A 15,488-nucleotide genomic window follows, 5' to 3' on the forward strand; every position below is an offset into this window, starting at 1 on the left:
CAAAAAGTAAATGATGACTAATTTCAGTGACTTGCTTCTAATTTTCTGACCAGCCTGTGCTGTGTTAGAGCCCTGCCCCACCCCAACCACAGGTGTTGGAAACAAGAATGACTCTCTGCAAGAAGCTTGTTACCTAGGAACCGCATGAAGGTGCTGAGTGTCACAAAGTAGGCTAGATTATGAACCTGTATTTGCCTCTCAAATCCCTTGGTTTTATCATCCTCAGAAATAATCTCATAACAGCAAATGAAAAGAAATGAAATAAAGGTTTATCATCAGGCATCACTGAATGAGCTAGACAATGAACAAATAAACAGCAAATACAATAAAAACAAAAAAAACTGCAAAAGAGTGTGTTTGTTAAATGACCCTATTCTAAATAACCCTACTTAAAAGTTGCAACGAAAGAATAAACAAAATTATTTACAATGTTTTCCTTCATTTCTAACACAAGAATAGGTAAATTCTCCTATTTGGAAGTTGGATCATTTACAAAAGAAGTCAAAAGATTCAAGGTTTGATAGAACATGAAATATAGGGTTGATTAATACCTGGTAAAGACATACTGAGCTGAGGCATTAAGTTACCTTATTTTAAAGACTCCTAAATATCTGGTCTACACTCAAAAAAAAAAATTGCCCTTATGAAACGGAGTTTGACGGGGGTCCAAGGCAGACAAAGAGGTGTGGGGACAGAAACATAGGACAGGTGATACAGTTGTCGAAGGGGGGCAGCACACAAATCCACAAATGCAGATGGCCTCTACAAGGAGGAAAAGGCAAGGAGATGGAATGTTTCTTAGAGCTTCCAGAAAGAACACAAATGGAAGGCTAAACATTGACTTTAACCCAACAAGATTCATCTCAGACTTCTGACCTCCAGAAAAATGGCCCCCCAAAATAAGATAATAAAACTGTGTTGTTCTAAGCCCCCCAAAAAAAACTATTTTCAGAACAAGCATTATATAAAATATACACAGAATATGAGTAAGTTTGAGTAGGGAAAAACAATAGTGACATTAAGCCCATCGGCTCAGACATTCATCCATAGAACTAGAATTGTCTGAGCTCATTTTTTAATGAATACAAGAGTCTTTTAATAAAGCTTCAATATACCATCAAATATTCATTTCCCTTTGGATTTTTAGGAACTAATTTCTAATATGTTCTTTTCTTGAAATATTGTGCTTTTGAATAAACCAAACAAAACAGTATAATGTAAGCTGCTTCGGTGGAGGCTTTTTCAAGGCTCTGGAATCCTTGAATATTTGCTTTGGCTATAAAGGTGGTGACCCAGGGCCCTGATTTTGGTCATCATTTCACAAAAAGTCAATTTAGTTACTTGATTTAAAAAAAAAATTCAAGCACAGAGTCTGAATAGTAAATATTTCTACTCAAAGTGTGAATATAAACATGTTTTCTTAACAGTTTATCCACTGGGAAATATTTTTAGAAATAGGTGATGCTGTTCCTGCTCTAAGTGCTCCTAGAGCAAAAATGTGTGTGATTTCTTTCAAAATCCAAGAAACAGTATTAATGGAAAACCAGGTGCCAAGAACCTAAAAAAATTAAATAGTCCTTCCAGTGCACTTTCCTATGTTTTATCTTCTATGAGCTTTTCTGGCCTTTGTTCAGTCCCTCCAGGTTCCCCTGTTGTTTGTTGCTTTCATTGCATGTTATACCCTAGGTAAGCCCAGATCATCATACACGTAAGCCCAGAGCAATTTTAATTAATAAAAAAAAGAGCATTCAAAATGTGAAATTCAAGACTTTAAAATACATAGAGAAGTAATACCAAAAAAAAAAAAGTATAATTATTCTGTTGCTAGAGTCTAGGTAAAGTAGATTATTGTGGTTGTTGGTGCTTTGTGACCTGGAAGGTGAAACTGTCAGAAATCAAAACCTCTACAAGTTTCCATGTAAAATGACAAGTTGGGAGAAAACTAGCCAGAAGAATAAGAAAGTTTAAAAGCAGGGGTTTGTTACTTTACTAAAAACTCATTTGGGGGATGGGGGCAGCCTGGGTGGCTCAGTTAGTTAAACCTCCAACTCTTGGTTTTGGCTCAGGTCATGATCTCAAGGTTCCTGGGTTCAAGCCCCGCATCAGGCTCTGAGCTGGCAGTGCAAAACCTACTTGACCTTCTCTGTCTCCCTCTCTCTCTGCCCCTCCCCCTGCTTGAGCTCTCTCTCTCACACACACACACAAAATAAATAAATAAACATTCTGGGGGGAAAAAAATTTGGGAACCAAAAATCTGAATGGGAAAATCTTTAATGAAACAAAGAAACGTACCTAGAACAAGCTTCTCAGACCCTAAATATAATTTCCTTATGATGACAGGATGAGGGTTTGGGGGGCTTGCCCAACTGGCCCTCACATACAAATCTGAGCAGACAAAATAGAGAGGAGACACACAGCAGCAAAGCAAATCATGATGGCTATCTTAATTACTTAGCGGTCATGTTCATGACATGTTCAGTACAGTGACCCACTCTCCAAGGAAATAATGATAACTAAAACTTTTTTCTTAAATAAGTAATTTTTTTGGCTGTGATACTTTCAAAAACTTTCTAGAATCAAGAGAATATAGGAATTCCAAATATTTTAATATTTTATTCTTGTTGTTACAAAAAGGAAGTGTGGCTTTATGTGCTTGCTTTCAGTAAATCCTCTCACAGCACTCCAGGGTAGAGACTGTTTGTTACAGTAGCCATCGTGCCTAAGGTTTATCAGAAGCAAGTCCAGAACCAGGACCCAGCTATTTTTTCTCTTAAGACTTAATATTACATTTAAGGCTAAAAATGCCTGGGCAATTGGCTTCTTAACTTTAGGAGAGATAGGAGAAAACCTTAGTAAGAGATGTATGTACTGTTGTTGCAAGACAGTAAAAGTGGGAGCACTAAATGTGGGCCTATGTGTCAAAGTCCACCAATAGGAGCGCCTAACTTATTTGTCATCTGATTCTAGGTGGACAGTATTTTTAGCCATTCAGTATGGTAACATTAAACTCATTATCCTATTTCCTACATAATATCAAATAGATGCCAAATCAATGACATGAATTTTTAAAAATCTATTCTAATTCTCGCTAGACAGGTAGTAAAATGGATTTAGAGAAAGGTAGGGCCACTTCAAGACCACTCTTTCCATCCTGAGCCTGGGCACCACTGGCTTATGATACCAAAAATCAAATAGCATTGTTTGGGGCAATAACACAGGCAAACAGTTCCAACTTCTTTAAAATATGCCATTTTGCTGATGAGTATCTGAAAGTTGAGTAAAGTGTGTGTCACAAGCATGAACTCACCTACATATTGCACTTGATATAGTCTTTACTGATCCTTTGTAATTTAATCAATTTTCTTTTTGAAGATGTTGAGTGATATATTTTGCCAATTAATCATTTTTCCCCCAAAAAATCAGAGCTGGTATTCAAACAGTTCACACCAGTATAGCCATACCAGTTGTTCACCAGTGGCATCCATTCTGATTAGTCAGAATTAGTGTCTGAGTTAACCAGCTGGTGGATATTTTGAGTATCATCCCTCTGTGCCTAAAGCCAGTATCTATGTTCATTTTTTCTATTACTTGTGTTCATTATTGAACCAGATGGAGCTGATAGAAAAGCCAGACTTACCTTTGACAGCCTGGATTTTAATCCCAGCTCCAATTCTTAATTAGTTGAATGACTAATTTCTGGAGATCAGTTTCTTCATCTGTAAAATAGAAGCAATAATATATGTCATTATCATATACATATCTATAATAGGTTTACTGAGAAAATTAAACTAATTAATTCTTGGACTGTGCTTTAATCCGTGCTGGCTCATGGTAAAGTACTCAATTATTGGCAGCTATTATTATTAGGCATTTAAAGGCCAAACCTCGGGCTGCCTACACTCTTCCCACACACTTTGTACCTTCCCCTACTGATAAAATAAGGAAAGGGAGGATGTAAAACTAATTTCATGATAACCAATGCAGCTTATCTGACAGAAAAGGGGGACAGCAGAGTGCAATTTTAGGATAACCTCTTGGAGCTCAGGACAGACTTCTTATAGAGACACCACTGCCTGGAGATAAGACACAGATATCAGGTGAGTTCAAACATGTTATATACTGTGCTTTCAAGTTATTTCGTTCCAAGAGCATTGGTTTGTATTCTGTGAGAAAATCTACTTTTTATTTAGTTAGTTTTTATATAATACAAGTCTTTGTAGAAATCTGTGAGCTAGTTTTTTCCTTAGTGTGATATATGCCCATCGGAGCTAACTGACAGTTAACATTTATTGAATGTTTATGAAGTATCTGTCACTATTTTAAAGCGTTTTGTATGTAAAACTCACTTAGTTCTCCCAACAAACTTATAAGGTATAGGTACTATTAATCCAGTCTCACAGAAGGCTAAGTAAGCTAAGCCACAGAAAGATTTTAAAATTTACCATGGATTATACACCTAGCAACGTTGCAACTAGGATTCAACCTAAGCCATCGGGCCCTAGAGCTCTTGCATTAATGACTGCACTATACAGCCTCTCTTTGGAATACCACATATGTATAACTTTCAAAAGTCTTTTAGCAGGTCTAATTATTATTTCTTTGACATTCAGCTTTAGATTCACAACTGGGCCCAAATATACACCTACCATTTTGAGCTTTCTACATAGATTGTTCCAAGCAGGTATTTTAAATTAAATTGATTACAAAAGTCTTTGAAATAAATTTGAAAATTAGAAAGTTGACCAAGTAAATTTAAGAGGTAACATACTCAAAAAGGAATGAAAAAGGAACACTGCTAAAGCAAGATGTGCTTTCTTGGTTTACTAATGATATTCAAGAAAGGCATTACATATTATATTTGGATCTGCCTGTTTTAGGTAGATTTCTATTATGATACCTCATGGTTTTATTTTTTTAATAATACTGGCTTAGAGTAGAAAAAAAGTGACCTGTGATCATTGTTGAAAAATAGGAAATACAAAAAAGTACAACTGATAAACCAAAGTCACCCATTATCCTATCTCCCTAAAATAATCATTCTTAATAATTTACCTGAGTTCTTTTAACTTATATTTTTCTAGGTGACCAAAATATTACGTAGAGTACCATATTTTTAACTGATAATCTTATTAACATATTTTAATGTTATGCTATAGTTGAGAAGATCTGAACTCACAGTAATAAATTAACCATGCAAAGGTGTAGGAAATATTCATAAATCCATACAAATGCAACAAATATATACATGCAACTACATATGAAAAATATACAGGCATAACTAAGAATATGGACTTTAGAATCATGGGTTCACAGAGCTGGCTATAGTCTTTGCCAAACTGTAGAACTTTGGTTAAGTAAGCTCTCTATGCTTCAAATTCCTTGTCTGTAAGGTGAGAATCTATGCTGTAGGTGTCTCGGGGCCTTACAAGAAGGGATACATGAAAAATCCTTAGAGCTATTCCTAGCATTCCCCCTTCCTCCTCTCTGTGCTATTGGGCTAGGAGCACACTCATGTCTTCAGTAGTAGAGGACATTTACTTACTTAATTATTTAGCTAGTAAGTCCAGTGATTACTGAATTCAACTCAAGCATGGGCAGTCTCTATCAAAGATCTATTTCTGCTAACTTTACTTCATTTCATAATCATTTATAATATCCAAGTTTCAAGATAAGACAGTATGGATTTAAACCTGAACAACTCACAAGTACATAACTGATGGCTTTGGCTTCAATTACAATTATTGATCTAAGCCTTCTGTGTAAAACCCAGCAGCAGCCAGCTCTTAGCTGAGTGTCAGTTGGTTAGGATGGAGAAATTAGGTAATTAGGGAAAACAATTTTTTTTCTTCAAAATCTCAGGTGAACTACAACCCAGTTTCAGATACAATTAATTTGATTCACAGGCCATATGATGGACAGGTACGGTTTTCAAAAACTCTGTGCTGAACGTGGCTAGTTAATGTCTATCATGGACCTGCTTTAAGCAGATTCTTCCTTGACCTCTTAATTCTGTAAGGTTCTGAGACCTCCATCTCTGTTCCATACTATTGGTGTTTGGTCACTTTCTGTATCAGAGCTGACTTCCTGATTGCAGAGTTCTTGGGCTCTCTGCCCATAATTACTCAAATTTGCCATCAGGGCTTTCTACAACTGCACAGACATGGTCAGCCATATTGCTATTGTTCTGACAATTCCTGATCCTATTTACTGTTACCTAAGTTTATGTAACAGAAAATTCTGGTGGCCTAACATTCTTCAAGTGCAAGCTTTTCCTGTAAATTTTATATGCAAAATCACTCCTTTCGCCAATGAATGAGATCTTTAGATATTACTATGAGAAGAATGTTTTATTTTCGCTGTCTTTAAATGGAGTAAAGAACAAGTACCAAGCTGTTTCCTGGAAGATTCTCCACTGTTACTCAAAAAGTTTCCTCTAGAGTTATTTCCTTTTTGCTCTTTTCAAATATCTCACCTGTCCCTAGTTCAGCAGCTGAGGTTAAATCTCGTCCTTTTGCTGCCTCATATGACTTTATTGTTTAACATATATGTATATATGCATACATGCTTACATATATAAACATACATGTACATAATATACATATTTTATATACACATGTGCACATATTTATATATCATTAAATTTTACTGTAAGAAGTAATGACACTTGCAGGAATTCAACTTAAATGACGGCAAAATTAGTTTTCTAATTAAGTCACTGCATGTTGTTTTTCTCAGCAGCTCTGCTCTCAGATGAATCCCTTCCTCTCCTGAAACCCACGCACCATCCATAGCTTGTTCTCTTCCTTCCCACTGTGCCATCCTTTATCAACCGGAGCAGTCAAATCAACCCTTGGGGTGTTCTTAAAAGCACCATATGCCCAACAGAAGAGCACTTGAATTACTCTGCATACCAGAACCTGCTGTACATCACAACAGATTATTAACAGAGACCAAAAAGTAGGGCATGATGTGATCTTAAAACCCATCAGAAACTTTCACCTGAGAGCACTCCTTGATCCATTCATTATATCTCCCAGAATCTCATTTCTATCAACTAAATGAATCAGGCACTTACAGGGTTTTTGGATGCAAATGACTTCTGACCTACACTTTAGCCATATTTAGAAATATCCTGCCTATTTCTTTATATGCACCATGTATTTTTTTTAGAAAGTACTCGTGAACAAGCTGGCTTCTACATAATGAAAAAAAGAAAGCAAAGGAACTTTTCTAAGTAACTTACCTGAGTCACTTTCTTTGTGGAGTTTCCCCCACAAAGAAGTAGTGACAGAGCAGACATAATAGTTTAGAACTTAAATAACATACACTTTTTTTAATATATAAATACTCCTGAAAGATTTTTTTTTTCAGTTCTATGATTTACCTTTTATATTCAAGGCCTAGCCCTGCCTTGTGAAAAATTTTCAGATTGCCTCCATTGTGCTTTCCAACTTCCCTAGGCTTAAAAATTGTACCTTTTTTCACACAAGCCTGATAGCTTAAACAAGGCAGTATGTATTTTATTCTCATATTAATTAGTTTAGGGTCAGAAAGAATGGATAGCCTCCCTTGGCCCTTACCTGCTTCCAAAAGGGAGTCACTTTGAAAGGATATAGGTATGATATGCAACATATCATTGTGCTTACCCTGCAAGCAAAGTATGTGATAAGCAAGATTGGATGTTAGAACCTAGTGAAATGCAGTTTAGTCTTGCAAGATGTGGCAGGTGAAAAGAAACCACAGAGGAAGCTTCTCACAGTGACAACAAAGAGAGAAGGCAGGATTGGAAATGGTCACTTGACACAGCCTTGAAAGGAATGGTTGTGAAAACATGGCACTGAGCTTAATACAATGACAGCTATGATAGAAAATAACAATTTCAGGGTCATGCTCTTCCTACACATAAGTTTTTCCTAGAAAAAAAAATATATTTCATAGGAATGAACAGTTGATCTAAAGTGGCTGTTAAACTGAAGTATCTAAACAAACATTACACTTTAAGATAAAAACCCACACATGAAATTTGCTGAAGTCACACAACTATCTTCTGCCAGTTATATAAAATTACAAAGGTGAGGGGCACCTGAGTGGCTCAGTCGGTTAAACATCCAACTCTTGATTGCAGCTTAGGTCATGATCTCACCGTCGTGAGATCAAAACCCATGTTGGGCTTCGTGCTGAGCATGGAGCATGCCTGGGATTCCCTCTCCTCCCTCCGACCCTCCCCCACTCACATGCACATGCACTCTCTCTCAAAAAATAAATAATTAATTAAAAATTCTAAAAATTGCAAAGGTGAAACTAAATTCTTAACATTTAGCATATCAAATTATATTCTCTGGGTATTTGTTTTCAGACATTTCATATTCATTAGATACATTAAAGACTTGGTTGCAAAGTATAAGGATGCCTTGAGAAACAAGTACTCTGCGGGATATTATACAAATGAAAGATGTTAGTACATAAAGCTTTGGGTACTTAAGAAAAGTTAGATAACTTACCCACACGGCCATGATGGATGGATTACAGAGTCAAAATAGTTTGAGTGCTGTACTTGTACTTTTGGTTTCCCAAGGAATCAATTTTTTTTTTCTCAAGAGGGTTTGGATGTGGCTATCAACTTAACATTAAGAGCACATTTCATACCTAGATATATAATATTTGGATAATATATTTATATACATTTTCTTTTCACCCTAAATGAAGTGACAATTAATTGGATATTAGCATAGTAAGCTGCCACATGAAATACACGGAGCTGGTCCCTATTAATCCAGGTAAGAAATTAAGATAGGAAATACTCTCTTTTCCTGCAAGAGGGAAAGGCAGGATCAGCAGGTGCAAAGATTTAAGTAATTCAGTGGCAACAAGTTGCTCAAGAACTAGAATTAACTTCCTAAGCAAAATGAATTGCTAAGGAGAAAGGAGAAATTAAATATAAGAAGCTATAATTATCATTACTTGTGTCCTCTAAGTAGAAGTTAGGGATCAAATCCCATAGCATCTTGGCATCTCCTTAAGAAAAGCCATTCCTTAAATCTTCTTGTTATTCTGTATACAAGTTCTGCATCTCCCTACAGTGAGGTTCCAATAAGAACAGAGCAAGATTTTGCCAAGCATATACCTTCAGCATAAATTGTGACTTTGTATGTCTTCCTGAACTGAAAACTACATCTCTGAGGCTGCCTTGCAGCTAGGATTCCGGATACAAATTAAATCTCTCCAATTAAATCACTTAGATGAGATCTGAAAAGTGGCAAGCATGGGGTTTCTCAGCTTTATGTCCAGTACCAGTTCCCAGCTTCCTGGATATCAAGAAGCAGCAGCATCAATGGTAGGAACAGTAATATTCTGAATATTCTGTGTTCCCTGTCCAATTAGCAGCTTCCTGTGTGTTGAGAGGGGTGGTGGTGGCTTCCAGATCCCAGCTTTCTGATCCCTGGGTTACGACTGCAGCAGTGTGTTCTGGAACTACAGAATTTCATTTGCAGCTTCCTGATTCCTTCCATTCCCAGTTGCAGCAGCATAAGTGGAGGCTCAGTTCTGTAGTGTTCTGCGAGTCATTGCTGGAAGTTGGTCCTCCAGTCCTCCAGCAATTCTGTAAGCACCTAATTCCCTGTTATCATATCCCTTTATGCTAAAAATAGCTAAAGCAGTCTCTGTTTTATGAACTAACCAGTGATGATGAAGGTTTTGACTCAGATGCCTAATTCAATTAGTTGGTAACAGCTGCCTAGAGCAATGTATTTAGAAGAATTTTCAGACTGAGGCCCAAGCTCCATGAAAAATATGTTTTATACCTAGAATGGGAGCATTACAGGTTTTTCCACCTTAATATACACTTACTTAACAAATTGCTGAGTGTGTGGGTGTGAGGGGAGGAGTGTAGGAGGGAGGTTGTGTCTACATGAATAAACATAAAATTTGAAAAGATAGGTAATATTACAAAATTTCATTTGTATTCAAATAGAAATATAGTGAAAATGAACTAGGCATACCAAATTAAACACAGATTACATAGAGGGAAATGTTGGATTTGTTCACAGGAACTCTAATTGTACCATACACAAGTTACAATTTATTATACTCGAAACAGCAAAAGTTACCTCAATACAATCCCTCTACTCTAAATCCAATCTTCAAGGACACAAAGGTCTCGCCATTTTGTTCTCTCAACTTGCTGAATTGCTCACTGCTGGAAATGATTTTAAAGGATTAATTTTAAAGAAACTTCAAATGGAAAATCAACGTATTAGAAAAGAACGTTAACAACAACAACAACAACCCCTCTGTTCTCGGGACTTCATAACTGTTTACCTTGGAAGATAGGTTAGTGAGGGGTTTTTCCCCCATTCTGAAAGGCAATCATTTTTTTCCTGAGAGTGTTAATACTTCAGTCATTTAAGCTTCCTAATTTGATGCTTTTTGGTTAAGAAGGAAACCTTAAGTGAGGAAAGGAAATGCTGAGAGGAAATTACTTGAACAGAACTTAATAGTTTTGTGATATGAAGCTGTGATCACATTTTTTTCACAGTATGAGTCAGTCATATAAATGTTTGGTTTACTTAGTTTCTTAATTTGATATGAGACTAAACTGGGCAAAACTTGACAGTAAAATGTTATTTTTCATGAGTTAAACTATATTCATTTCATTATTAATATACTATCTCATATTTGTAAGTGAAACTGGTATAAGTGGGTTTTGGTCAGCATAAAGCTCACTTTTAAAAGTATGTTTTTAAATGAATTACTGGCCTGTGCTATAATTTCAATAACGCTGCCTCACACATAGGGATTCGAAGATCATGGTTATACTTACTATTAGTGTCAACACAATGTAAGTAGGGTTCATTAAGAAACTCTCTGGGGATTCCTAAAGTGATTACATTCTCTTTGTAATCTACAAAAAGGAAATCTTCAAAGGATAACAATTCGGTGAGATGAGATGAGAACCATCTGGTTCACTTGTAAATCCTATCCTTATTTTTTGTGGTATGTCATTGCTGTTCTGTCGTATTAGCACCAGACAATGAAATTCAGAAAGGTTGTTTTTTATCATTTTTTTTCCTTATAAAAATGGAAAAGGGATTGGACATCAGCTATTAGAGTAGCTCCCTGCCTAATCTCTGACAAAGGCCCCATCAAACCCAATTCCCCAAACCACGTTTCTTCATACAATCATGTATGTTCCCTAATGGTTTCATGTTATGAACAAATATCCACTACAATTTTTTAAAATTTTATACCAATCTTTTTTCATTTTTCTATTATCTACATATTATTCTCCTCAAGCATACTAATAGGTGATAACCAACTGGCACCTAGAAGACTCTGATGTGCTAAATATCTCTGACTCAAGTGCTATAGTAATAAAAAGTCTACTATTACCAAAACAAACTAATTTAGCTCATGATGACAAATTTCAACCTATATTGCCCTCATCAGCTTCTTTTCAATTCAAAAAACTAAGAAATTCAGTGGTTCTATGAATGCCTTTGGGTAATACCACCCTCTTTTTACATGCAAAATTCTTGGGAGGGGTAGCACACTGAGTCCCTACAATTTAGAAGGAAGTGGTTTAGTAAATCTCTTCCCAAGTGGGTAGAGGACAACATAGGATATGGGATTTCTAAGGTTCCTGAGGCCCTAGGAAAGAAGGTGGTGCTCCATCTAAGTCACAGACTTGATTTCCTGCCCCTAAACTAACTTTTCCCTCAGAGAGGTGAATTTATTCTTTTTCTCAAATGCAAATCTCTTTCTTCTTCTAAGGGAGCATTTCCAATGGAATTCAATTCCAATTCTCTGTCCAACCTCTTGTGAGAATTCTTCATGCTTCTATTCCACCTCCCACCTCACCATATCCTAAACCCAATCCCATCCAGCAGCATGCTACTTTACAGCTTGAGATGACATAGCATGGGCTTTGGACACAGACTTAAGCTGGAGTCTTAACTCTGTCAGATACTGTATGATCTACAGTAAGTTATTTCACTTCTCTGAGACTCAGTTTCCTCATCTCTGTATTAGGGTTAATAATACCTACTGTATACTAGGTCTCCTGGGTGGCTCAGTTGGTTGACCATCCGACTTTGGCTCAGGTCATGATCTCACAGTTCATGAGTTTGAGCCCCACATCGGGCTCTGTGCTGACAGCTTGGAGCCTAGAGCCTGGAGCCTGCTTGGAATTCTGTGTCTCCCTCTCTCTCTGCCCCTCCCCTGCATTCTCACACATGCTCGCTCGCTCTCTCTCTCTCTTTCAAATGAATAAAAATTTTAAAAAAAATTAAAGGGGCGCCTGGGTGGCGCAGTCGGTTAAGCGTCCGACTTCAGCCAGGTCACGATCTCGCGGTCCGTGAGTTCGAGCCCCGCGTCAGGCTCTGGGCTGATGGCTCAGAGCCTGGAGCCTGTTTCCGATTCTGTGTCTCCCTCTCTCTCTGCCCCTCCCCCGTTCATGCTCTGTCTCTCTCTGTCCCAAAAATAAATAAACGTTGAAAAAAAAATTTTTTTTTAAAAATTAAATAATATGCACTGTATAGAGGTTATGGTAGGCCAAATAAGGGGACCAAAGAAGTCCACATGCTAAACCCCAGAATCTGTGAATGTTACTGTACAGGCAAAAGAGACTTCAGAGACACAACCCTGCTGACACCTTGATTTTAGCTCACTGAGAACTGTGTCAGACTTCTGACCTTTAAAACCGTAAGATTTAAAATGTGTACTGTTTTAAGCTACTAAGTTTGTGGTAATTTGTTTCAGGGACAATAAGAAACCAATACAGAAGTGTTGTAAGAAAGTATATGCAGAAGGTTTACCTTAGTGCCTGGCACAGATTAAGCCCTAAACGAGTATTAGTTTCCTCCAACAATTTACCTAGGAAATTCTAACTCTTTTTTTTTTATTTTTTATTTTTTTAAGTTTATTTACTTTTGCAGAGAGAGAGAGAAACAGAGCATGAGTTGGGGAGGGGCAGAGAGAGAGGGAGACACAGAATCTGAAACAGGCTCCAGGCTCTGAGCTGTCAGCACAGAGCCCAATGCAGGGCTCAAACTCACGGCCAGCGAGATCATGAACTGAGCCGAAGTTGGACACTAAACCGACTGAGCCACCCAGGAGCCCCCTGGGAATTCTAATCCTTTTATACACACACACACACACACACACACATATACACACACACACACACATACACACGCGCGCGCACCCAAGACCACATTCTATGTGCCAGACACCATTCCAGAAACTCATGGAATTTATACCCTAATCAAAAAAAACAAAATCGTTTTATATGCTGGGGTAATTTTTCACTTTCTACACACACCAGCCTTAATTAGACATTTGTTTTTCTCAACTATTATGCCACAGGCTCCCACATTCACACTCATACATTTCACCAAGACCCAAAAGAGGAAGCACTACAGAAGAGTCTGTTTAGACCAGCAGAACTGCCTGGCTGGCCTTCCCCACTCCACCCTTCCTAGAGTACTTCCAAATTTATACAATAAATCCAGTGCCCAGAACCACAGTGGAGGTGACACAACTCTCTGACCAGTTCTTGGGACAAAATGCTTTTGAATGCAAGGGACTAAGAAGTCCTTCATTATCTTGCCCATGCTGGATGCTGTAGCTTCTGTCCCAGAATGACTCCTCCTGGTAAGACTAAGGCGATTCTGCTTCTAGAAGTCAAACTTAAAGTTCTCTTTCCAGAGGTAAGAATTCCACCCCATACATGAACAGCTGAGAGCTAGTACCCCCTGAAGAGCACTCAGAGAAACACATTCTCACTTTGTGATGACCTTTATAGCTTTACTCTGCTTCCAAGTATCCCTTTCTGCTATATTTGAATCCCAGTGAATACAGGGAGACCTACTAGAGAGGTGCAGACTTTTATTAGAGCATGGTCCCTGGTTAGATAGGTTAGCGTTTTCAGCAGGGGATTTGCCAGCCTCACAAAGTGATGTTTGCCCCATAATTGCAGCATCCCACTGTCCAGGAAAATCAAGTCTCACTGTCAGATAAGGAATCCAATCACTTCACTCTGGAATGATTCTGGGAGTCTGTTAGATTGGTGGAACTCTCCTGGTTATTTCTCTTTCTTCTCTGTGTGTAAATGTCTGTGTGATTTTTTTTTAATGTTTTTATTGATGTCAAGAAGTTGGTACAAAAACAAGACTAACAGTGTACGATTCAGGGTCCTGATTTCCCACATCTCCCCATCTCCATGAGCAGATGGCATAGCTGGAGGACTGTTTACTCTATGGCTTATTTCCCCCTTATCTTTGATGTCCCAGGATGTCAAAGGTTGTAAATTTAATATTGATTTTATAAAGTAGTTTTACTCTAACATGTCAGTTATGATTAGCTTCAACCTGGAAGAAGCTCTAGCCACTGATCTGGATTTGCACGCAATGTGGCTCCCTGGCTTTCAGACTCTCTGAGTGAATGCTTTATTTATTAGAGTGGCAATCGTTTGTAAAGGCCAGGACAGCCTGCAGCCCCCAGCTCTCTCTGTGCTCTGAGCCTCCAGCACCTGGGCCCTTTCATTAAGCTTGAAAATCTAAGGAGATCAGAGAGACATATCATTTGCTGGCATGTCAACAGACAGAAGCGTTTATAGATCACATTATACCCCAGTGACTATAACCAGAGAGAAAGGAATGAGAAGTCTTACTTGGATTTTCATCCCTCCCTTTCTTCAGTCCCCCAGTGCCCTCATGTTCCACCACCAGAGTGGGGGCTAGTGCTATAATAATAGTGATAAAAGCTGACATTTATTGAATATTTTTATGTGGTAATCACCTAATAAGCATCAGGCACTGTACTAAGGGTTTTCCATGCATCATCTCATTTAATCCTTACATCAGGCCTATGAAGTATTTATTATTACCATTATTATTATTTAATACTATTATTACTTCCATTTTATAGATGAAAAAATCAAGGAACACCCAAGGTTATCCACTGCTATAACTCTTGAGGCTGGAACTCAATCCCAGGCAGTCTGACCCCACTCTTCCAGCCCCACTAGAGCCCACACGTTCAACTCCAATGCTATAAAAAGCACTTTATCAGAAAATAGGGAAGTGACATTTTTGTACCAACCATACTAACACATTTCGCTTAACATTCTCTGTTCTCATATTTTGATACAAACTGATCTTGAAGCAAAATAGTAGAATTCATCCCCAAACTCCATTTTCTTTCTTAAGAAGAGGTAGGCAGGTGCCTGCATGGCTCTGTCAGTTAAGCATCCAACTTTGGCTCAGGTCATGATGTCACAGTCCAAGAGTTCAAGCCCCGAATCAGGCTGTCTGCTGTCAGCAAAGAGCCCACTTTGGATCCCCTGTCCCTCTCTCTCTCTGCCCTTCCTCCACTTGTCCTCTCTCTCTCTCTCTCTCTCTCTCTCTCTCTCCCCCCCCTCCCTCCCTCTCTTTCAAAAATGAACATTAAAAAAAATATATTCAAAAAAATAAGAATAAGAGGAAGAGGTA

The 15,488-nt window shown here is 37.9% G+C and overlaps 1 long non-coding RNA gene across 1 annotated transcript in view; it reads left to right on the forward strand.

Annotated features, from left to right (window-relative positions):
- Positions 1–3,955: 3,955 nt before the first annotated feature.
- The window catches only part of LOC122467726, a 48,749-nt gene continuing 37,216 nt past the window's right edge, over positions 3,956–15,488 (forward strand). Inside the window, exon 1 of the long non-coding RNA XR_006293049.1 lies at positions 3,956–4,097. This is a non-coding gene — a long non-coding RNA (uncharacterized LOC122467726). The remainder of the gene's footprint in view (positions 4,098–15,488) is intronic.

This window comes from Prionailurus bengalensis, chromosome B3 (genome assembly GCF_016509475.1).
Source record: "Prionailurus bengalensis isolate Pbe53 chromosome B3, Fcat_Pben_1.1_paternal_pri, whole genome shotgun sequence".
Taxonomy (NCBI): Eukaryota; Metazoa; Chordata; class Mammalia; order Carnivora; family Felidae; genus Prionailurus; species Prionailurus bengalensis.